The 25,351-nt window shown below is 41.7% G+C and overlaps 1 long non-coding RNA gene across 8 annotated transcripts in view; it reads left to right on the top strand.

Moving 5' to 3' along the window:
* LOC147032728 (uncharacterized) overlaps positions 1-25,351 on the top strand; it is a 161,710-nt gene that overhangs the window by 64,956 nt on the left and 71,403 nt on the right. For 4 of the 8 annotated variants that reach the window (XR_015055328.1, XR_015055325.1, XR_015055331.1 and 1 more), the window contains 2 exons: positions 2,779-2,872; positions 19,012-19,077. The exons of 1 other annotated variant lie outside the window; for it this stretch is intronic. This is a non-coding gene — a long non-coding RNA (uncharacterized LOC147032728). Of the gene's footprint in view, positions 1-2,778; positions 2,873-4,046; positions 4,579-19,011; positions 19,078-25,351 lie in introns of those variants that run through there. 3 more of the 8 variants (XR_015055327.1, XR_015055329.1, XR_015055333.1) reach the window with 3 other exon arrangements.

Genomic DNA, 25,351 nt, shown 5'->3' with positions numbered 1-25,351 from the left:
AGACAAACAGACAGAATAACAAAATCGACCAACCAATATACTTGAAAAATCTTCGATTTTGCAAGTAACAAACAGACATAAAAACAAAGCCCTCTTCCTGCGGTGAACGTAAAAATGAAACTTCACACATGGAAAGTACTCCATATGGGGAATAAGTGTGATTTTTTTTCTGATGTCATAGGTGCCTTCGTTATGATGTCATAATTGCATTCGCAGTATGAAAAGTTTTGAGGGTCATATTGTGATAAATTGATCCACAGGAAAAAAAATGATGTCTATTCTTAATTCCACAACACACCAGTACACAAACACCACACAGCATATACCACACTTAACAATACAAACACCACACAAAACAAGTCCGGGCGAGGGTCTGCAATCTCTGGTTGCTCTTTTTGCAGTTGCAACAGGAAGCATAGCGTACAATAAATAAGTAGGGCAATGCAGCATTTGTTTTTATGCAACTGAAGAGCTGAATATACTTCCATCTATCTCTTCCATGAGCCTTGACCATGTAGTTTTATTTTTTTTTTAATCACAAGTTATAGATTTCGATTTACCGTTTTGTTTCCTCTTCCATGAACAAATTTCTCAGATTGATAACGTTTTTAATAGTTTGGTGGATCATAAATAATGTCTTGCACATATGCTGTACAAACAAATGCAACTTGTTTTGATATTGCTATGATTGATACAAGTTAATATAATGCTATATATATATATATATATATATATATATATATATATATATATATATATATATATATATATATATATATATATATATATATATATATATATATGCACTCGTATAAAAGCCCATTAAAAATGATGGGTTGGAATTATTTTATTCAAAATATTCAAAAATACTGGAAGATATGATGTTTTGATGTTCGTAGCAAGAAGCCTTATTTTAAAACACTACATGTACAAATGTTAACCTATTTTCTTCATCTTCTGAGATGTTTCATTTTGACGGTGCAGTCTCATGAGCATGCTAAACTCTGAAGCCTCGGCTTAGTGTCAGGTGTGCTTTTATATTCTTTATTTATTAGACACCTTACGAACATAAATGAACACTCGTTTTACTCTGCACGTGTTGCACATCATGTGCAGCAAATTTCACCTCCCTGCGCCTTGTATTTATTGTTGTTTTTTTTAAAAAGTTTCTGTACACCGCCGTTGATGCCCGGTTGCACGTCACTGTCTACATTTCCAATATAAGAGACGTAATTACTCTTTTATGAAATATTTTTTTCGGGTTTTTTAAAAATGAAAAATAGACAGTAGTGAAAATACAGTCGTGTTCAAAGATTAGCCTTTAAAACCCCACTTAAATCATCCTTATGAAATGGGGACAGACAAATCCACAAACACAAACACACAAATACACAACATGCACAAATGCACAAATACTCATTGTGTTTTATATATTGAACTTTTATTGATGAATGATGAATGCAATTTTCAATGATGAATGTAGATTTTATTGATGAATGCAATTTTCGTTAATCTGATTTTCAATATATATATATATATATATATATATATATATATATATATATATATATATATATATATATATATATATATATATATATATATATATATATATATATATATATATATATATATATATATATATATATATATATATACACAATAACATATTAATTGCTCAGAAAGGAATATCACTGCAGGATAACTTAAAAAATATATATAAATGTATGTATATATATATATATATATATATATATATATATATATATATATATATATACATTTATATATATATAAATATATATTTTTTATATATTTTTATATATTTTTTATATTTATAATTATATAAAATTTATATTATATAAAAAAATATATAAATATAAGACATTATTTATATATATATTTTTTATATATTTTATTTATATATATTTATATTTATATAAAAAATATATATAAATGTATATATATATATATATATATATATATATATATATATATATATATATATATATATACATTTATATATATTTTTTAAGTTATCCTGCAGTGATATTCCTTTCTGAGCAATTAATATGTTATTGTGTGTGTTTTGCCGAGGTGTTTGTACTGTATAGTATAACCAGTCAAGGAGACTTTCCCAGGCTTACTGGGCCAATTGCGTTTGTGATTTATTTTTAAATTTCCCCTTGGGTGAAACGATTCACGATAGGACTGTTTCGAGAGAAATTCATCGGGGTACGCAAATGAAATGGTACATGGCATGTACCTGAAAGGAAGTTCATAAAACGCATGTTAATCAAATTCCTTAAACGGCAAGTTTATATCCACGAACCCCAACATTTTTTGGTAAAATTGCTATTTTGTTTAAATACCACTCCTGTAGGGCCATTTTACCGATTGGTGTTAAGCTTCAAAACCGGTTGTATGGCTCAAAAAAAAGCATGAAAGTGTTGGTTCATTGCGTAAACATCCTTAAATGAGCCTACGGATCTATGAAGGGGCTTGCAAACATATAATTACTGCTTTAAACATATGTATGATATGTGTGTGAGTATATATATATATATATATATATATATATATATATATATATATATATATATATATATATATATATATATTTCTTTATTTTAGGCCAACTCGTTTTTGCCTTTAGAATTTCAAAAAACTTTTTAATGTTTAATAACTCACTTTCAGGCGATCACTGTGCTCAACCACTTTCCCACCACTCCCCTCTTCTTTCTCTCCCAAACATGAATCCCTCGCTATCCCTGGCAGATGTGAGGCCAAGCCGCGGTATGTGTCCGCGAGCTGTTATTGATTCCACCATGGACATGATATCCCACTTTGTGGGTGCACTCCGAACCCAAAGGTTGTAATGCATTTACAGAATATATATATATATATATATATATATATATATATATATATATATATATATATATGTATATATATATATATATATGTATATATATATATATATATATATATATATATATATATATATATATATGTTCGTAGCCGGTACAGAGTTATAAATGGCCTGATTGTTAATCCACCTGAATTGAAATGGTCAAAAAGATCACTTTCATTTCTTAATAGAAGGTAATTATAGAGGAATACATTAAAATTGGTTAGTGCAACTTGGATGTAAATTTAAAGTTCTGAAGATTGTGTGTGTGTGTGTGTGTGTGTGTGTGTGTGTGTGTGTGTGTGTGTGTGTGTGTGTGTGTGTGTGTGTTTGTGTGTGTGTGTGTGTGTATGTGTTATCTCCATCCATATGAGGGTTTCAGAAGGTGTAATTCAACCCTCCCAGGTTTCAAAATATCCACCTTTGTGTAGGTGTGTATGTATGTATGTATGTATGTATGTATATATGTGTATGTATGTGTGTATTTATGTAAATATGTGTTTGTATTTATGTAAATATGTGTATATATATATATATATATATATATATATATATATATATATATATATATATATATATATATATATATATCTATTGTCCCATTTATCCTCTGACATCACTGGCCGTTCCACTGTGGGGTCCTCCATTCATTTCCATCATAATCTCTTCCACGTAAGATGTAACGTATAAACAATAGAGAATGTTATTTCCTTGTTGGGGGATAAGAAGGCACAAGAAACACCCTGTTCTGTGTTCCTGTATATTTATTTATATTTGTGACGTAGTAAGATGCCTGAAGCACGGATTAAGCTTCCTTCAAGCAACACTTGCTTGTTTAAACCTTTTTCGAGTCCACAATATATTACAACACAAAATAACCATTTTGGATTGAAAACTACCTGCTGCTGTGAGTCCTATCCACCTGCATTACGTGGTTCGGTTTGCTTGGAAATAATGAGACTTTTTTTTTAAACATTTTATTTCAATCCATTGTTCCACTTTCTGTGCGACCAAAACTTTACAGGGACATGTTGGACTTGCAGCAGTTGGTTTTCAATGAACAGCTAAAGCAGAAAGTGTGAATATGAGCCTTTAGAGCAACAACATTTTTTTATTATTATTTCTTTCACACAAGGGGTCTGGGAAAGGCAAGGAACTGCCGCCACAGTCTCAAAGGACCGGTGTCAAAGGTCATGCAGCGTCCTCCCACCGGGATGATCAAACAGCCTCACAAGGACGCCACGCTCAAGGCTCCTTCCATGATTGGCTGCTCTGCCTTGGAGAAGAGCCAATGGAAATCCTGTTACCAAGCGGTGCGAGCACGGGCTGGTAAGGCCTTGCCTTTTGTGTGCAGCACACAGGTGTATCGGCCTGGCACCAGCTGTTACACTCATTCACACTCGTCATATGGAGGCCATTTGGGGTTGAACAGGCTCGCTGTGCCCAGCTGACGACGAAGAACAAAGCTTGCCATTGTTGTTTTTCTTCTTACTGCCATTATTTATGGTTAGTGCGAAATGTACACACACTTGCCATGCTCTGAAGCTCCACTTCAATAAAGCTGCCAAACGTTTTTCCTTTACTTCGTGAAACATCAATGTTAAGAAGCTCGAAACTGAACTTTTTCCACGGATGGGACTCTCTCTCTCTCTCTGTCTCTGTCTCTGTCTCTGTCTCTGTCTCTGTCTCTGTCTCTCTCCCTCCCTCCTCTCTCTCTCTCCCCCCCTCTCTCTCTCCCTCCCCCTCTCTCCCTCCTCCCCTCTCTCTCTCCCCCCTCTCTCTTCCCCCCTCTCTCTCTCTCTCTCCCCCTCCCTCCCCCCTCTCTCTCTCCCTCTCCTTACTCCCCACCCCTTCCCTCTTTGCTTTCCCCTCTCCCACTCTCTCTCTTCTCTCACTCTAAGCCTCGTGTTGGCTTAGTGGTTAGGGTGGTGGCTTGGGATCCTGGGGTCCTGAGTTCAAGCCCCGTTGGCCGCTGAATTAATATACACCAGGAGGTTGACTCAGCCTGTCATCCTTCCGAGGTGGGCAAAATGAGTACCGGTGTACTGGTAAGGGAGACACTGCATCAGCGGCATTGCCGCGTCACAACTAATGATGCAACCAGCAGCCATAGGCTGCACTTGAGACTCTCATTCTCTCTTCTCCTCTCTCGCATCACCCAAAAGCAGGACATTGCACTTACATGCAGAACGAGTCTCAAGTGTTTCATAGTCAGGAATTATAACCCTGATTGGGTTGGCATTTCGTCACAGGGTGCTGCTGAAGTCGCCTTCAACCGGGACAAATTTGGAACAAGGTCAGAGTCCTGACACACAATGACCTCTGTCTCAAAGGTACCGTGGGATCATTGACATCCACAAGCGACATGCCGGGAGATGCCGTAGAATGGGAGCATTATAATGATTCAAAATATCAAAGAAGGATGAATAAGAGGTTAAGAATAGCCTCGAGTCGAAGCTTTCCAAGGCATTGGTCGTTTGAACCGAGACCTATGTTGTGGAGTTGTGGCTGTGCCGCCAGATGAGCGCTCCTGCCAATGAACCCATACAGATCGCAGGTTGTAGTAAACGTTCCCAAGAACATTGTAGTTGTACGTTTCATTTCGCACACGTTTCTTCCTGGAAACAGCTGTGGATTTAAAGTTCTCCCTTCGTTGTTGAGTTGTCTGTGACCCATGGTGGGTGCGGTGTGTTAATGTCACAAAGCTCGCCGTGTGTTGCTGAGGTCTCGGAAAGGTGTTAGGGGTGGCGTTATGACCGAACATGGCTTGGGGGATTTGTTCAGCTGGTGTGTCATTGTCGGTGGTTAAGGCAAAACCGAATGCCGTCGCTTGTGTGGTTCACCACGCAAGAAGCCACAGCAACCACGTGACACATTTCCAAGCAATGTGTGGAAATAGACCACTGGATTTCCCAGCCGATAAACGGGAAGAGGAAAACATTCGGCCTTTATTTATACAATTGATAAAAAGAAAAAATATTTTAACTTCACAAGGATGGAGGGATGGTATGCCAAAAAGTATGTAAACAAAGTCGGGCTGGTTCCAACAAATTATCATGTGAAACCATCCCAACATCTTTATTTGAAAAATAATTGTTCCCTGTTCATCTGTACATCCATATACAACGATAGTGTACGTTCATTGTTTCCATGAATTAATTCAACCAGTGAAATATTAAACCGTGAACACACACACACACACACACACACACACACACACACACACACACACACACACACACACACACACACACACACACACACACACACACACACACATGCACAACCACACACATACACACAACATACACACACACACATACACACACATACATACACATACATACACAACACACACACACACACACACACACACACACACACACACACACACACACACACACACACACACACACACACGCACAACCACACACATACATACATACACACACACACATACATACACACACATACACAACCACACACACACACACACACACACACACACACACACACACATACACACACACAAACACACAACCACACACACACAACCACACATACACACACATATACACACACACACACACACACACACACATACACAACCACACACACACACACACACATACACAACCACACACACATACACAACCACACACACACACACACATACACAACCACACACATACACACACATACACACAACCACACATACACACACATATACACACACACACACACATTCACAACCACACACACACAACCACACATACACACACACATACACACACACACAACCACACATACACATACACACACATACACACACATACACAACCACACAACCACACATACACATACACATACACATACACACACATACACACATACATACACAACCACACACACACACAACCACACATACACACACATACACACACATACATACATACACACACATACACAACCACACACATACACACACATACACACACATACACACACATACACACACACACACATATATATATATATATATATATATATATATATATATATATATATATATATATATATATATATATATATATATATATATAGTGTTGTGGTTACCAGATTCGCAAACCACCATTCAGGTCCCTTAGGTGAGGTATCTCGGTAAGTGCATGTGTAGTTAGGCCCAAACCCGTTGTCTAGTGGGAATACATGTCATTTATACGTGCTGCGACTCTTCAGGATAGCCGTTTTTCTTTTACTATCTTTATTTTGGACCAATCGCCACCATCACAACCACAACAACAACCACCAACCACAACGCCGCTTCACCACAACCGCCATGACCTTTACCGTCACAACTCGCCACCATCGCATCACCGTCATCTCGCGCCACTCATGGGCACCGATGCTGGACTCGTGTAGGGCGCACGTTGAACAGCGTGTACAAAATCACGGATTTTCTGCTTCAAAAACGGATCAAAAACGACACACGCCCACTTTTTGCCGTCCAATCGGTGAGCGAGGGGCGATTTGGCCCCGCCTCCAGAACGATCGATATATGCAAATTTGTGGATCAAAAAGCCTTCACGCCCACTTTTTCTCGGGCCAATGGGGAGCGAGGTGAAAGGTCAAAGGGAGGGGGTCAAAGGCGAAGTTACGGGGGGATAAAAGGACGGTGTTCGTCAGTCAGAGAGAGTCAGCAGAACGCGGTCGGAGAGTCAGCAGAACGAGAAGAAGGAGTCGGAACGAGAAGGAGTCGGAACGAGAAGAGAGTCGCAAAGGAGAGTCAGCAGAACGAGAACGAGTCGGTCGGAGAGTCAAGAAGAGGAGAGTCGGAAGCAGAGGGTCAAGACTTCGCGGGCGGTGGAGCTGCTCGTCGTGTGCGTTGGAGTCGGAACGGAGGGGACGGAGCTGTGGAAAGGCGGCGACACCAGACGAGGGGGTGCTCGCGTCGTGCAGGAAGCTGCACCCGAGGGAGGCCGACAGCGCGACCTGGCCGAGGTGGAGACGCTCGTCGCATATAATAAAGATCCTCTATACCCCGAGCATCAGCAACCCCCTCCTGTTTCCCCCCGCGCTGAGATAGTGCGACCAAGGGGGCCCCGTTCCCACCCCCTGCCAGGCACTGTCCACGAGGCCCGCGGGTTGCGGGGCCATCGCCGCTCCGCGTCTCATCACCAGACGGGTAGGCCCGACCCGGTCTCGGCCTCAGGCCTACCCCATTCTTGGGGGATTTCTTTTCCTTGGTTTTGGGTGTGTGTTGTCGGCGCCGTCTGTGAAGTAGAATTGTATAAGTGTTGCCGTGTGCTCGGTAGTCGGTATTAGCTCTGCACTGTGTTTTCACTTTTATGTTTGCTTTTTGTGTAAATGGAATTGTGTTTTCTTTTTTGTGTGCATTTGGTGGAATTGTATTTGTGTGCTTTCCGTTCGTCGCGAATAAATGTGCTTTATTGTTGAACTGTTCTCCCGCTTCGCTTCGTCTTTTCCTCCATTGAATCCCCATCTTGCTTCACGTAAAGGGTTGGTAGTGGGCTGAATACGCCCGATAATTAATCGAACCGTCGAGGTCGACGATAACACCGCTCGGTTATTCTGATAGTACGGAACGGGTCGCTTAAGTGGCCCGTGTCCGAAGTCGACCTGCGGCGAGGTGCGATCGCCCGGTCTACCCTCCGCGTGGGTACTTAGGTAGTTCGAATTTGGCGAGCAACCCTATCCCACGCGGGGGCTGATTGGCTCGATCGCAGTGAGACCGAAAGGTCCACCCGTGACTGGTTCCCGGCGTTAGTCCGAGAGGGTCACGACTGGATTGTCCGTCCGGTGGGCGACGTGCCGCGATTCGAGTTACGTGGCCGTCGCACGCCGGCGGGCGCGAAAACCGCAACAATATATATATATATATATATATATATATATATATATATATATATATATATATATATATATACACACACATACACAACCACACACACACACACATACACACAAACAAACACACACACACACACACAACCACACACACACACACACAACCACACACACAAAACACACACATACAAACATGCACAAACACACAAAAACACACACATATAAACATACACACAAACATACACACAACCACACACACACATACATACAAACGTCCACACACACATACACACACACACACACACACACACACACAAAAACACACACATACACACATACATACATAAACACACACATACATCCACACAAAAACACACACATACACACAAAACACAAACACATACAAACATACACACAGAAACACACACATACAAATATACACACAAAGACACACACACATACACACAAAAACACACATACAAACATACACACATACACACATACAAACATACACACATACAAACATCCACACATACACATAAAAACACACACATACACACAAAACACACACACATACACACACATACACACACATACACACACATACAAACATACATACAAACATGCACACATGCACAACCACACAAAAACACACATATAAACATACACACATACACACAAAAACACACAAACATACACACAACCAAACACAAACATACATACAAACATACACACAAAAGTACACATACACAAAAACACACACATACAAGCATACACACAAACATACAAAAGTACACACACAAAAACATACACACAAAAACATACAAACATACACACAAAAACACACACAACACACACACAAACATACACACAAAAGCACACATACATACAAACATACACACACACACAAACATACACACAAAAACACACACACACACAAACACACAAACACACACATACAAACATACACACAAAAACACACACACATACAAACATACACACAAAAACACACACACACACAAACATACACACACACATACAAATGTATTTTGTCATTTGTGGGCACCTCACCAGGGTGGAGTCAGGCCAACTGTCCAACCATTGGGTGTAAAGTATCATTACACACGGACGGACAGACGGACAGACGGATGAAGCGGATTATTATATTGACGAGCGGGCGGGTACCCGTGGGTATTCCACGTAATGTAAAATGTGACTTCAACAATATTATACAAAGAACAGTGAACTATATCATGTGAATTTAATATCGTCGAGCTCCCTCAAGATGTCACGTAATCAAATCAACCTCCCCATCCCCAAGAGCATTGTTCAATGTACAATTATCTTCAGACCAATGGTAGCTGTGCTTTATAAGTTTGTATGTTGATTGATTTTTTTTTTTTTGAGGATTTGGTTGGATTAAACATATAGAGTGTCGGTGTCACCGCTACACATAGGATGGGCCCACCTACTTCATGATGGAGGTTGGTTGTCTGCTATTCGGAATTCACAGCTTGTGGAGCTTGTGTGAGGATGGTCCAAGTTTATTAGAAAGCACAGATGGTTGGTTTAAATAATGTATGATATTTGTATGACAAACACCACCACCCTCACATGGCGTAACTGCATACCCTAGAAATTATGCAACCAGGAGGCAGATGCTGAGACGCTGTGGTGGTAATATTGTCACGATTGTTCTGGTGCTTTGGCCCAGTTTGACATCTTATTTTCATCATCGAGTGAAGGTGGTTGCACGATTCACCTTGCAGGAAAGGAAACATTTGGCATTGAATAAATGAAGTCAGAATTAAGGGGAAAGCTGCAGCCAAACATTGACCCTGACCACCAATCTGAAACAACATCAAAAATCACCTCCAGAGAGAGGAGAACCCTGCGATGGGTTGTTAGACAGAACAGACTGGCCCTTCATCAAATCGTTTGTCCTTGCTGTAAATAAACAGTTTATGGAAGTCGTGAGTCAGGCAAGCATGTTTTGGTCTTACATTCTAGCAATACCATGGAATCGTAAAGGGTGTGTCCAATGCACAGTGTCACATGACCTACTACAATGAGCGGCCATCCTGGGGCATCAAAATATGGAAACAGATTTTGTGGGACGAGACCAGGCACCCATTGTTCAAGTCTGATAACAGGGTGTCCGTGGGATGTGTTGGAACATGAATTAGACCTCTTATCCAACGACCATGAAATGTGAACGACACAGGAGATTATGTGAGGAACGGTGGAGATTCGGACCTTAAACCTCTCAAACACTGGTGGCAGATGTACCGTTAGAGTTGGAGTCACACCTATGATTATGATACATGGAGGCCCTGCAAGTTATCAGATGTCCACATACGAAGGGTTTCCTCCACATTGTCAAATAAAATCACACGTGTCACATGACTACTACACATCATCGCATGAAGCAACAAAATATTTAATTGCCTCATGCGTGAGAGTTCACAGTAAGTCTGTGGCCTAACATAGAAGTAGAAAAATAAATAGTGATTATTCAATTAAAATATCTGTAAAGGATTATGTGGAATAATTAACAATTTTGTTGATCTCGGTCGTGGACTTTTCTTTTCTTTTCTTTTTTTTTAGCTCAGTCTACTGAGCAGGGCAGGGTGCCAGACTGTATCAGTCGACTGATTCAACTGATCACCCATTTAACCTTCCCTAAAGTAATGAACACAATTGTGATGGAAAGCAGGCTGGAGTTTTGGGATCTATTCGTGGTTCACAATCTCCTGGAAACAGAAAAAGGCAAATGAAGAAGTGTCAATGATAGATTTTTTTATTTTATACATATATATTGTTACGGTTCCGGTGTGTCAGTTGCAAGCCGACCGCTCTGACAGAGCCGCAAGTCGAGTCGGCCCGACCGATCACTCGGAATATAGATCGCCGCCCGGATAACTCCGAGGCCGACGGGTCCTTGTGCAAGAACTGAAATACCCCAATGGGCAGATCACGTGGGGTAGGGTCGATTGCCAATCTTCAATTTACCTAAATACCCACGTGATCCAACTACCAGGGTATTCCACCCTCGACGGAACTCGTACGGAACAAGCTGCTTCAGCGAGCCTGTCCCATGTGCAATTCCGAGCGGCTTAATCGCCAAGAACCGTCGGTCCAAATGTCCCCCTTTTACGGCAAACCAATGGCTTTCGAACTACCAACACACGAAATGCTCAGTCAATGAGGGAATGGACGCGACGAGCTGAAAACATTTAACAATTGGGGTATTTATTAATGATAATGGGGAACGAGGGAAGCACGTAAGAGCAGAACTATACTGACTATACGTAATGCAATGCAATCATTTACAGCACACAAAGCACTTAACAGTTTCCTACTTGTTAGACAGGCCCACGGACACACGTACGCACACACACACACACCCAAGAAATGGTGGCTGATGCCTTTAATAACGGACTCCAGCTTGGAGGGACAGATGAGCTGAAACCCAGAACCTATCTCGAACCTCTCCACCTCGTGTGGTCTTCAAGCTGCTCGAACCTGGGCTCCAGCGAGAGCGAGCTGGATCCAATCGCCATGAGCCGCGATCCTTCCCGAGCTCCCTCGAATCCTCTCGCGCTTCCGAACACGTGCTTGTGAGACGAGGCGCCGATCCTTCCCGTCGATGCGTCACTATCTCGAAGAACCACCTCCAAGAAAGGCCGATGAGTCGCACCAAGCCGGGAACCAAGCGGAGAACAAAGAGCTCCACGAACGAAGAAGAGCCAGCCAAGCAACCAGCTCAACTCTCTTTCGATGAACAAAGCCTCTCACAACACAAACCAAGAACTCCGAGCCGAGCAACCAGCTGAACTCTCTTCCGATGAACAAAGCCTCTCTCTTCGACGAACCAAGCCAGAGCCCAAAGACTTGCTAAAAGCCAAGCCAAAGCAGAAAGCCTTCAAAAAGCCTTGACCCTAACCCAAGCCAAGCAGAAGCCGAAGCTCTACTGAAAAGCCCCCCAACAAAGCAGAGGATCTCTTCTTATTCTTCTCCGCCCCCTCCCCCGCTCCCGGCGTGACTCATGCCCTCGTGCTCCATCCCCCGCTCAACCACAGGTGGGAGGGAGTTGTTGACGTCATGAATCACGGGACGGGAGGGCTCTTCTTCCTCTTCGCAGAAGAGGGGGAGGGGCGTCTTCCTTTGTGTTGTGATCGCTCACTAACTATTAAATTAAATCACAGCGCACTTAATCGATTTCTGCCCATTAAACAATGGAAGGTGAACTATCTAGGGAACAAGCACTTATCGACATAACTGACGAAAGGAACTTGAATGTTGTGTGCAATCGAATTCCCAAATTCGTAACAATATAATGTCAAGGCTCATGTAAGAGCTAACTCACAGAACGTATAACAAGGGGAGCAGGAGACAGGAGGGATGGGAGAGGGAAGCACAAAACAATGTGGAATAGATACATGAGGAGATCTGTGGAAGGGAGAGGGATGGGGCGGGGTACACGGGGTAAACAAGATGGACATTACAGGGACTTTCAGGAAGGAAGACAGGGACTATGAAGGATGTGGGTTTGGGGTTGATTAACGGGGGTAGAAAAGATCAGGGTTTTGGATGGGGAAGATAACAGATGTTGGTGAACAGCTGTTTTGAAGACCTGAATGGATGAGTGGGATAGAAGCGTGTGTGGGAGTTTGTTCCAAAGGTTTGAAAAAGAGGAAAGAAAGAGTAAAGGTGAGCAGTTATTCATGATTTTGGTAGTTTAACCAGAAAGGGATTGCTGGTGGACCTTGAGTGCCCTGCGGAAATATGGGTAGGACAGATCACAGACAGAGAAAAGGGGGGGGTGGCGAGATCAGAGAGGAGACGGTAGAAGAGAGAAAGACCACCGACCTGCCTGCGGTGAGAGAGTGAGAGACCCAAAGACTCAGCCTCGTTACATGAGATGCCAATGATCCTAAATGCCATAGTTTCCACAGCGTGAAGCCAAGAAAGTTGAGAGGCAGGAGCACCAGCCCAGAGGGGAGAGCAGTACTCCATCAGGCTACAGATTAAAGCTTTGTACATGGTCAGGAGCTCAGGTGTGCCAAGGAAGGACTTTGCATGATGGAGGATGCCCAATGGGTGACAGGCTTTGGAGGCCATGTTGGAAATGTGGCTTTCCCAGGAAAGATAATGGCAGATAGTGAGACCCAGAAGTTTGAATGAAAGAACTTCTTCAAGAGAATTGTTGAGAAAGTATATGGGGGGGGGGGTAGGGGGTTTCTAGATGGTCCTTTCAGAGAGACATAGTGAGAGGTGTGAAAGACATAGTGAGAGTGTTAGATTTGTCAGGATTGAAAGACATTTTCCACGTATTGGACCAGTTTGTGATTTTATCCAGATCTTCAGAGTGAACAGGCTGCTGCTTGATGATCTGAGGGATGACAGATGGTGCGACAGACAGTGGAGTCATCAGCAAAGAAACAAATGGGATTTTCTAGAGAGTCGGAGAGATCAATGATGAACACGAGAAAAAGCACAGGGCCCAGAACACTGCATTGATGAACTCCAGCCTGGGCAGGAAGAGGGGATGAGAGAGAATTCCATTAAGGGCCACACGTTGACAGCGACAGGTGAGGAAGTTTGCGAGCCATGAGTGGAGATTGCCTTGGATACCGTAGAAAGAGAGTTTGGTAGAGCAGGGCAGGGTGCCAGACCTTATCGAAAGCATGTGATATGTCTATGGAGATGGCTCTGATTTCATGTCCGGCATTGAGCACCTCCATCCATTGTTGGGAAAGTAGGAGCAGCAAGTCCAGGGTCAAATGACCTGGTCTGAAACCAAATTGATGATTGGAAATCAAACCATTGGAGAAGAGGAAGGATTTGATGTTTGAAGCAATGATGGATTCCATAACCGTGCTGATGATTGGGAGAAGGCTGGATTCGTCTATAGTTGCAGGGATCTGTTTTTGCACCTTTTTTATGTCGAGCAGTTAAGTTGTAATTATCGGGTTATATGTTATTCTTAAAATATTTTTTAAGGAGCAATTATGGAGTTGTATGTTATTAAAAAAAAAAATTATATGGAGGAATTTCATGTTTGCTGATTTCCAAGCAGAAGGCAGATTACCTTGAGCAAATGAGAGGGTGAATAGAACAGAGAGAGGCTGAGCAAGTGCAGAGGAGCAGGATTTTAGGACACTTGGGCTGATGCCATCTGGACCGGTTGCAGAATCAGTGTCGAGGTTTGACAGCAAGCTCTGCACCTTGTCAGGAGAAAAGAGCACAGGGTCCAGGAACAGCTGGGTGTGATTGGGTAAGGTGAGTACTGAGAGCCACAGGTTTGCAGAACAAGATCAAGTAGCAAACACAGAGTTTAGGCATTCAGCCTTTTCACATGCAGTGTCAGCTGTGCAGCCATTTGAGGTATGGGAGGGTTTGGAGGGGGAACATACACCAGAAACAGGTTTGCAGAAGAGAAGCTTGTTAGGGACCATTAAGAAATGTGAGGTTGATTAATTTTGTCATATCCTTCATGATGACATGTTGCAGCAAAAAAAAGAAAACACAAAAACTGTTGGAAAATAAGGTTTCAGGCAAGAGAGCTTGAGGTCGACCAATAATTTTGACCATATCCCTAACAGCTTGAATGACAAAGATAATGCATTGAACTGGACTGAGTTGTGCAGAATGTTCGAGGCTCGCAAACATCCTGAATGTCAGCCATCCTCCAAAATGGAGTTCACACCTAATCTGATCTGAAACTATTAAAAGGCTGAATTATATAAACGATAAAGCTTGGATCATTCGCCAACTAGGATATGAACAAAAATCCATGAGAACACAGCCGCAGTTTCTACCACTAGGTTTCACCAGGCACCCTATAATTACTCTCGGGAGATCTACTTTAACTTGTCCACCAAGCTCTGTTTGGAGTGTCAGTTCTGCTGACGGAATTTCTTTCGCCAATGTTACAAATCTGGATAGGTAACCACTCTGACGTGGGATACTCGAGTGAAGGTGATTTGGGCAGGAATTTGTAATTTGTTGAGGGTGCCAATGATAGCTCGTCTGCTCTTCACAAAGGACATTGTGGGATTTTTAACGTCGATCAACAAAAAGTGCCGGCAGACATGTCCCTTGACTTAACGTCCTTCCTACGGACGGCACGGACTTTGATGCTTCGCCCTTCCTGCTAAACAACAGGATGACAGTTTATAGCTGGGTTGAGATTAAAACCCAGGCGAGACAGCTCAAAAGTGAGTGTGCATACCTCGAGGCCATCCTTCCACCCCTGTGGGAAGATGGAGGAATTACATTTTCTTCGTTTATTACCTCCACCATCGAAGGTGGATGGAGATTATGTTTCCATCATTGTCTGTCTGTTTGTCTGTCTGTCTGTCTGTCTGTGAGCAGGATATCTCAAAAATTTGTGGACGGAGAAGAGTCGAAACTTAGTGGGCAGGTTGTGTGTGTGCGAAGGACGAATTGATTCGATTTTGGTGATGATCTGGATCCTAGAATTTTTTTTTCAATGATTCTTCATCATTGAGAGATACGGCTAGAATGATATTAGAGTATGATATTTCAAAACGTTGTGGACAGATGATGACAAAACTTGGTGGATGAGTTGGTTCGGTGACGAGAACTGGATTCAGGTCTGGATTAAGATTTGGCCTATCAGTGGAATAGAACATGTAAAAAACCATTTAGACTGGCAGAAGTATGCGCTCTACCGAGTGCCGTTGTCGTTTTTTTCTTATTTCAAACTGAACATTAACATCCTTATGCCTGGTGTTTGATTAATGGTTAGGGTGGTGGGCTTGGAATCCTGGGATCCTAAGTTCAATTCTGAGTTCAAATCCCACTTCTCTGTTGAATTAATACCAGGTGGGGTTGACTGTGCCTGTCATCCTTCTGAGGTCGGCAAAATGAGTGCCAGCTTGCTGGTATCCTGTGTCGGAGTGGCGACCCGTCCAGGATTGTGCCCAATAGCCAAGGAGACCTGCTTAGGCAGCACCAACGCTCTGCACAGAGTATGGTCCCAATCTCCTCTCCAATGGATGGATGGATTAACATTCTCCCCCCTCCTTCCATTTTTTTTGATGGAGACTATATTTGATATGGATGCAGTTCGCAGGAGTAGGAACAGACAAAAACTAGAGAGGGACTCGGTAGAGCGCATACCGCCGCCACAAAATGCCTGATCCACAAGAAACTCTCATGCCCAATACAATTTTGAAATGTCATGCTATATATCGTTTTTGGCACCCCATCTGTCAATGGTGAAGAATCACTTAAAAAATTTAAAATGATTCTCATATCCACATCCGGATCTTCACCAAAATCTAAACAGTTCGTCCTTTTCACACATTTCACATCTGCTCACCAAATTTCATCCACATCCATCCACAACTTTTTCAGACGTCCTACACACAAACAAAAATACAAACAGAAAAACAAAGAAACAGACAAGGGGTGAAAACAACCTCCTTCCACCTTCGGTGGCGGGGGTAAATTAAGGTTGAATGAAAGAGGTGGTGGAGAGGAACAAGAGGGAGAGAGAGACGTGTACACAGAAAGAGGATGCTCGGGGTAGAGATGTGTGATTAGGAAAAAACGAATGAGGTTAACATCAGAAGAAGGGGAGATTAATTGTGGCCATGAAAGGAGTGGTGATGGTAGTAGTAGTAGTAGTAGTAGTAGTAGTAGTAGTAGTAGTAGTAGTAGTAGTAGTAGTAGTAGTAGTAGTAGTGTCTGGTGTATGTTTAAAGTTTGAAACACGATATGTCCACAAATCGAGTTCATTTTCCGGGTTTCACCAACTGCATTCATCACCCCCACCTCGTATTTCTGAGTTTTCGGAAGAGATTTCAAGCTGGACATCAACATCCTCTGTAATGATTTTCAGACGGTTCAGCCATTTTCGGGTGCACAGTCACTTTTTGAAGTCTTTATCGTTTTAAAAGGAAACAATTCTCAGCTTTGTTTTATGAAATCTTACATGGAAACTTAAACAGTTTCCTTACGAATCAGCGTGACCTATGGTTTTGAGACAATTCAACCTTGCTATTCTGTTTTGTCTCTGCGATGCCGTTTTTCCTCCAACAGATGTACGATTTGTTACCAATCTTTATGTTAGCTTTGGCCATCAGCTCAGTTTTAGGTTTGTTATGGCGGAAAACTGCACTGCACATGTACAGGTCAAGGTGTTGTGAAATGTCACAGGTTACGCTCGTACGTCTGCGCGTGCTTATCGAGCTGAAGAAGGTTATCACTATAAGCACAGAAAGTTTCAAACTGTAAAATAAAAGATCCAAGGAATTATATGAACAAGGACCTCACTTTGGTTGACCAAGGACTACCTTTGTACAGGGTGAAAGAGAACACCGAACACCGGATGGATGTTAAGCTGGTGTGTTCCATCAGCTAGAATTAGTTGATGGAGGTTAAGGATCCAACAGCATCTTTCACCAAGAACAAGTTTGTTATTGCCAACACCATGAACAAAATCCAAAAATCCTGCCTTGACTGCTCGTGGGAAGGCAAAGGCATGTTGGCATGATTGGCACTTGATGGGCCTAATGGCTTCTTCCTGCAATGAATTTCCTTATAATCATCATCAGCAGCTATTTTCAGTCCACGGCTGGACCAAAGCCTCAGCATGTTGATGCCATGTTGCTCTGTCTCTTGCTTTGTTGTTCCAATTGACTCTTCCCCAATATTTGTCTGTTTCACCCCTCCATCTTAATCAAGGTCTCCTCCTGCTCCAGTTGCCATCCATCCATCCATCAGGACCATACTCTGTGCAGAGCATTGGTGCTGCCTAAGCAGTCTCCTTGGCTATTGGGCAAAATCCTGGACAGGTCACCACTCCAACACAGGATACCAGCAAGCCGGCACTCATTTTGCCGACCTCAGAAGGATGACAGGCAGAGTCAACCCCACCTGAAATCAATTCAACAGAAATAGGGATTTGAACTCAGTATCCTAGGATCCCAAGCTCATCACCCGAACCATAAAGCCAACACCACACATATCGGTCTCAATATTGTTGCTATTGTTGTCCACCTGCTACCTGACCTTCTGCTAATGTGTCCTGCCCATTTCCATTTCCTGAGTTTGATTATTTCTAAAATATCCTGAGTTTTGGTTTGTTCTCTGACCAATTAATTTGTCTTTCCATCTGTGTATGTAATGCCTGACTTTTTTGCTCCATATTGTGTTGTGGTGTTACCTTTTCCAACACTTTTGTTGTTAACACCCAGGTCTCGCTCCGCTGATGATAGTTGGAATAATACGCTGCTTGGAAACTTTCCTTTACAGACATATTGGTAAGCTACCTCTCATGATGTTACCGAGCTTTCCATGTTATTGTCTCCATCCAATGTTCTCTTCATTTCTTGTTCTTGATTATTTTCCTTAAGGCTAAGGATTTGCCCTCGGTATATGTATTCTCCTAATTATTCTATTTGGTTTCCTTTTATTATGATTTCTCCATGAGTTGCAAGCGGGTTCATTACTACTTTGGTTTTTAACATGTTCAACTTCAACCCACACTTCATGCTGGCTTCAGCGAGTTCCCCGAGCATGGTTTCCATTTTCTCGAAGTTTTCTTCTATAACAACAATGTCGTCTGCAAATCTTAGATCTTTGAACTTTTCTCCATTCATTTGACGCCCTTATCTTCCCATGGCGGTGACCGAAGTGTAACTCCAGACAGGCAGTGAGAATCATTTTGGTGAGATTGTGTCACCTTGCCTTATACCTTATTTCATGTTTATCCTACCACTTCCTTTGTGTAGCGTCACTGTAGTTGTGCAATCTGTGTAAATATATTTCAGTAATTGAATGTATTTCCTTTCCACTACTTGTTCATGTGATGTGTCCAGCACCGACTGTGTTTCTACAGAGTTGAGTACCTTCTCGTAGTCTACAGATACCATGCCGAGAGGTTCATTATATTCCTGACATTTTTCCATCAGTTGATTGATCGTGTGTATGTGGCCAATGGTGGAATATCCACTTTTGAAGCCTGCTTGCTCTCTTAGTTGGTTGCTACCTAGAATGCATTCCATTTGATTGGTCATGAACCTTGTGAAGAGTATATATATATATATATATATATATATATATATATATATATATATATATATATATATATATATATATATATATATATATATATATATATATATATATATATATATATATATATATATATATATATATATATATATGTTTGAAAGTAGGCCGATGGGACAATGGTTCTTAAGATGCCGTTTGTTTCCCTTTTTGAAGAGGATAATCATGTTGGCTTCTCTCCATTGCTTGGGAACTATCCCTTGTCTTAAGCAAGCTGTGTGTTAACAATAGCTTGCTGTATGTTGTCTTCAACAGCTAACTTCCTAGTTTGTGATGTCTGGTTCTCTTCGGCTGTTTGATGCAGCTCTTCAACCCCTTTGTTACCGTGGTAAAGTTGTTCATAAAATTATTCTATTCGTTGTCGTATTTTGGCTAGATATCCAATTTCATGTTCATTTTTGTCACAGTGTGAGATCTCTTGTTTGTCATGATGTAATTTTTTTTTGTTGTTGTTCTCTTCAGGCCTCTGTTGTTTTCTGTTTCCTTTATCTTTTGAGTGTTTTATTTCCCGATGTCTTCTCTCATCTTCGGTCTGACTGTTTTCCATGTTTCTACGTTGTCCACATTTTGAATTCCAATTCCATCTCTTTTAATTTCCCTTCTCTTTTCATAATTTGTTTGGTACTATCCAAAATTTTAGATACGTGTTCCTTCCTTTCTTTACCTGCTATCCTTGATGCACTTTCTTGCATGATATCAACTATCTGATTGTTCCATTTTGGGCCTATGTTGTGGACGTCCTCGAAAAACAGGTCAGTGTCCACTTCCTCCTGAAGTGCCTGTAACCGCTTCCTAAGCTCGATTCGGAATTCTTCTTTCTTAGCTTTCAGGTTTTCTAGATCTAATTTTCTGTGTTTTGCTCTCAACAGTTTCTGTGTCTCCAATCTGGTATCCATCTTTATTTTGCATAAAAGCATTCTATGATCACTACCTGTCTGCACTTTATTTAATATTCACATCCTGGACAATGTTTAATTTGTTTGTAAAGATGAAATCAATCTCATTTTTGTTTCTCCTTCTGGACTTTTCCATGTCCATCTTTTGGATGTACTTTTCTTGAAGATTGTGTTTATGATTTTTGGTTTGTTACTGATTGCAAACTCGATGAGTTTGTCTCCTCTATCATTTCTAATTCCTGATCTAAAGTTTCCCATGATGTCCTCTTCTCAATCTTTCTTAAGTCCCACTTTTACATTGAAATCACCTTTTATCAAGTTGTAACGTACTTTTGATGTTTTCAGCATTCCTGTTTTATCTTCATACATTTTGTCTCCTTCTTTATCTTCATGTGCTAATGTAGGGGCATACACCTGTACAAGTTTGATGCTGTATTTCTTATTTAGTTTTAGTGTAATCTGTGCAAGTCTCTCATTTATACCTTTGACACCTTTGATACCTTTGACAACTTTGACTTCAGTTATGTTTCCTTGTTATAAAAGTAGTGTAATTACTTTTGAGCTGACTAATCTGGGTTAGATTCCCGACCCGACTATAACCAAACAGAATTCTGCTTCGCTGGCAGGACATTGTACCACGAAGTCCTTTGGATGGATGTTAAGCCGGGTGTCCCATCGGATAACATTAGTTGGTGGATGTTGTAGATCCTACAGTGTCTTTCACAAAGAGTAGGCGAGTCATCACCAAAATCCTGAAAAAATTACAAATTCCTGTCATAACGAGAGTTCATTGAACACATTACCCCATGCTGTCTTGAGAAACAAGGACGTGGGTGGAGTCTACGAGTGGGCAAATTTGATTGGTAGTGATGATGTCAAATGCCATAATATTTTGTTGAAGTATTGCTAAACGGAAGGGTTTTGAAAGTGTCAAAAAGGAGATTTGTATTCGAATGTTCAAGTACATAAGTAAATTGAAATAAAATGAAGATTTTAAAAGTTTTTCGATTTTTTTTTTTTTTTTGGAAGTTTACCACCGTTGATGCAGCATCTTTCACAACACATTATTTAAAATGTTACATTAGTTATTTGTTCATGTTGTTTGCGTCCTTTATGACATCTTTGAAAACAGTAAGTTTTCTCTTTTGAATGATTTTCCGTTTTGGTGACTAAGACAGGCAAACAGATCAAAACTCCTCCATGACTCCAAAACCATGAAACCTAGCAGCCTGAAACTTTGCATGCAAACTAAGAAAATTCCAAGGAAGTGCATGACAGAAAATTGGGTGTTTGGGTTAATTAAAACACCCCTTTTGAGGATAAATAACGGCGATATTTTATTATATCCTTCATTAGGTTCATCCTTGGTTACCGCTCTCGATGGGGGTCTTCAGGCGTATCCGAGGTAACCTCTCTGGGGTCTGAAGCCGCAATGTTTTTTGGCCTGCTTAACCATGCCTTGATTTTGAATGGGCCATGATTTTTTAATTAATAAAGTTAAATTTTTTTCACTATCCTCACTCATATTATCGAATGCCTGTTCATCATAGCTACTCACCACTGTATACATCATTTTTGTAAGGACTATAGTTTTCAAATTAGGAGCTTATAGCGATTTCATACATTATATGATGCAATTTTCCATGATCCACTCTCATGGACTTATTAAAGTATATCATCGAAATATGATATTGGCTTTGTGAAACAGATATCTTCTGGGCTAAATAAGCGTAGAAATCCAGAGTGATATCTGATAATTTAAAGAAATAACAAGTCTTACAACTAAGCCTATATACCTGTTTACTTTATGCAAGCAAGGCCATTCCTCCTTCTTCATACATACACAAGAAAAAGTGAAATTTCTAAAGCATTAAACTTATCTTTTTATACTGTTTGGAGAATTATTTTGCGTGAACAAAAGATTTAGGAAGGTGTCAAAATTAACCAGCTTCATTGAACTATATGATTGAATGCATTCACTGCTTGACATCGCACCCTGTTCCCCAGAGGGACTGCTTAACCATAGCGTCGGCCAGATCTGTGTCTATATTTCCAGAGGTTTTGTGAGGTGCTCTACCAGGAAGCAAAGCAAATCTGGTGAAAAATGGTTGTTTTTCAATAAAGTAATAATGTTTGTGCAGATCGTGAACTGATGTACCATGTGACGTGTGCACAGACGGTAGGCAATGTGGCAGATTGTCTGCAATGTTTATTTCACTGGAGATTAAACTCTGTGATGTCTCCATGGATGTTCTGTGTTAAACAGGAACTCTTTTGTGGATAAATTCATTATTTGTATGAATTAATTTCATTTATTTAACTGCTGCATGCACGATGAAGACTGGCTTTAAAGTTAAAGGGTTCCGATATGGTTTGCAGCCACAGCCTGGCCAGCCGTTCCTTATAAACCATTTAATTGAAGTGCTTGCTTGAGTGCTTAAGCCACTTGGTGAGTGCCCTATAGTCAATAGTCGTACAGTTCTTGTCCCGATCAGGATGTACAGTCAGCAGTTGCTATAAGGTTGAGATACATGATTTACAAAGGTAATATGGTTTCTCCTTGTGAGTTTCAAAGCAAAATATATTTGATAACACCCGATTTTCAAGATGTTTGCCATATTAACGTGTTTTCTCAATTACAGAGCCAATTTTTTCCACCGGTCTCATGACGATTGGCTGCTGTTTCTAAAGATTAATGTTTGTGCACATCTCCCTGAAATATCAACAATTTAACGTTGTTTTTATAATTTGTTTGTTTATTTTCCCCAAAACAAAGGTGAAAGCTACTCAAAGTTTTTGGGTTGTATACAGTAGGGACTGCAGTCAGTAATCACAGCGACTCCAATCTGCTGATTACTCAAGAATTGCCAATATCGGCCAAGCACTAATACTGTGTGTGTGTGTGTGTGTGTGTGTGTGTGTGTGTGTGTGTGTGTGTGTGTGTGTGTGTGTGTGTGTGTGTGTGTGTGTGTGTGTGTGTGTGTGTGTGTGTGTGTGTGTGATAATTCATAACATTTTCTCTGCATCTTTCTCCATCTCTCTCCCTCTCCCCTCCGCCCCTTTCTCTCTGTCCCATTCTCACTCAGCCCCTGCCTAATACAGAGCAGCAACCCCCCACACACATCTCTCTTCTCTCCAGACATGTCCAGACGGTGTTTGTCTCTGGATGTGTTGTATGGTGTTTATCTCCGGACATATCCTGCCATTGCGTCCGGTCCAGTGTTTCCGGGCGGTGCTTGTCTCTTGACCTATCTGGGCAGTGCTCATCTCCAGACGAGTCTGGGCAGTGATTGTCTCTGGACAGCTCATCTCTGGACGCGTCCTGGTTGTGTTTGTCTCCAGATGCGTCCTGGCGGTGTTTGTCTCTGGATGCATCCGGGTGGTGTTCGTCTCCGGACACATCCCGGCATTGTTTGTCTCCAGGCGGTATTTATGGATTTCCGACTTTATTTTGTTTCCATCTTTACTGTTATTCTATGCAGAGGCATATTTATGAGACAGTTTGAATCGTAATTAATGCTCCACCGCACATCTGCCTTCCCTTCCTCTCACCTCTTGCTGCCTTCCCTTCCCCCACCCTCCTCTCTCTCCCTCCTCATTACCCCCTCCTCCCTTTCTCTTTCCCTTCCACCTCCTCACTCTCCCTCCTCTCTCTCCCTACTCCTAGTATTCCCGTTAGCGAAGCGACGGGATGGTATTTGCTAATATATATGTATGTGTGTGTGTGTGTGTGTGTGTGTGTGTGTGTGTGTGTGTGTGTGTGTGTGTGTGTGTGTGTGTATATATATATATATATATATTGTTGCGGATTCGCGCCCGCCGGCGTGCGGGCGGCCACGTAACTCGAATCGCGGCACGTCGCCCACCGGACGGACAATCCCGTCGTGACCCTCTCGGACTAACGCCGGGAACTAGTCACCGGTGGGCCTTTCGGCCTCACCACGATCGTGCTAATCGCCCCCCCCCCCCGCGTGGGATAGGGTTGTTCGCCAAATTCGACCTACCTAAGTACCCACACGGAGGGTAGACCGGGCGATCGCACCTCGCCGCAGGTCGACTTCGGACACGGGCCACTTTAAGCGACCCGTTCCGTACTATCGGGATAACCGAGCGGTGTTATCGTCAACCTCGACGGTTCGATTAATTATCGGGCGTATTTAGCCCACGACCAACCCTTTACGTGAAGTAAGATGGAGATTCAATTAGAGAAAAGACGAAGCGAAACGGGAGAAACAGTTCAACATAAAGCACATTTATTCCGCGGAAAACGGAAAGCACACATATACAATTACCACAATTATGCACCAAAAGCAAATGTAACAAAAGAAGAAACAACAATTACGCACCAAAAGCAATTGCAACAAAAGAAACACAATGCAGATCTACTACCGACTACGCGAGCACACGGCAACACTTACACAGTTTTACTTCACAGACGGCGCCGACAACACATATACTCCAAAGCAAAAGAAAAAGGGGCCACCCTCAACGACAAGGGGGCAGACGGGCCTGGGGCCGAGACGGCGTCGAGCCTACCCGTCTGGTGATGAGCCGCAAAATGGCGGCG

This window comes from Eptatretus burgeri, chromosome 2 (assembly GCF_056783735.1).
Source record: "Eptatretus burgeri isolate ZD-2024b chromosome 2, Ebu_testis_v1, whole genome shotgun sequence".
Lineage (NCBI taxonomy): Eukaryota > Metazoa > Chordata > Myxini > Myxiniformes > Myxinidae > Eptatretus > Eptatretus burgeri.
This window is presented reverse-complemented; position numbering and strand designations above follow the sequence as displayed.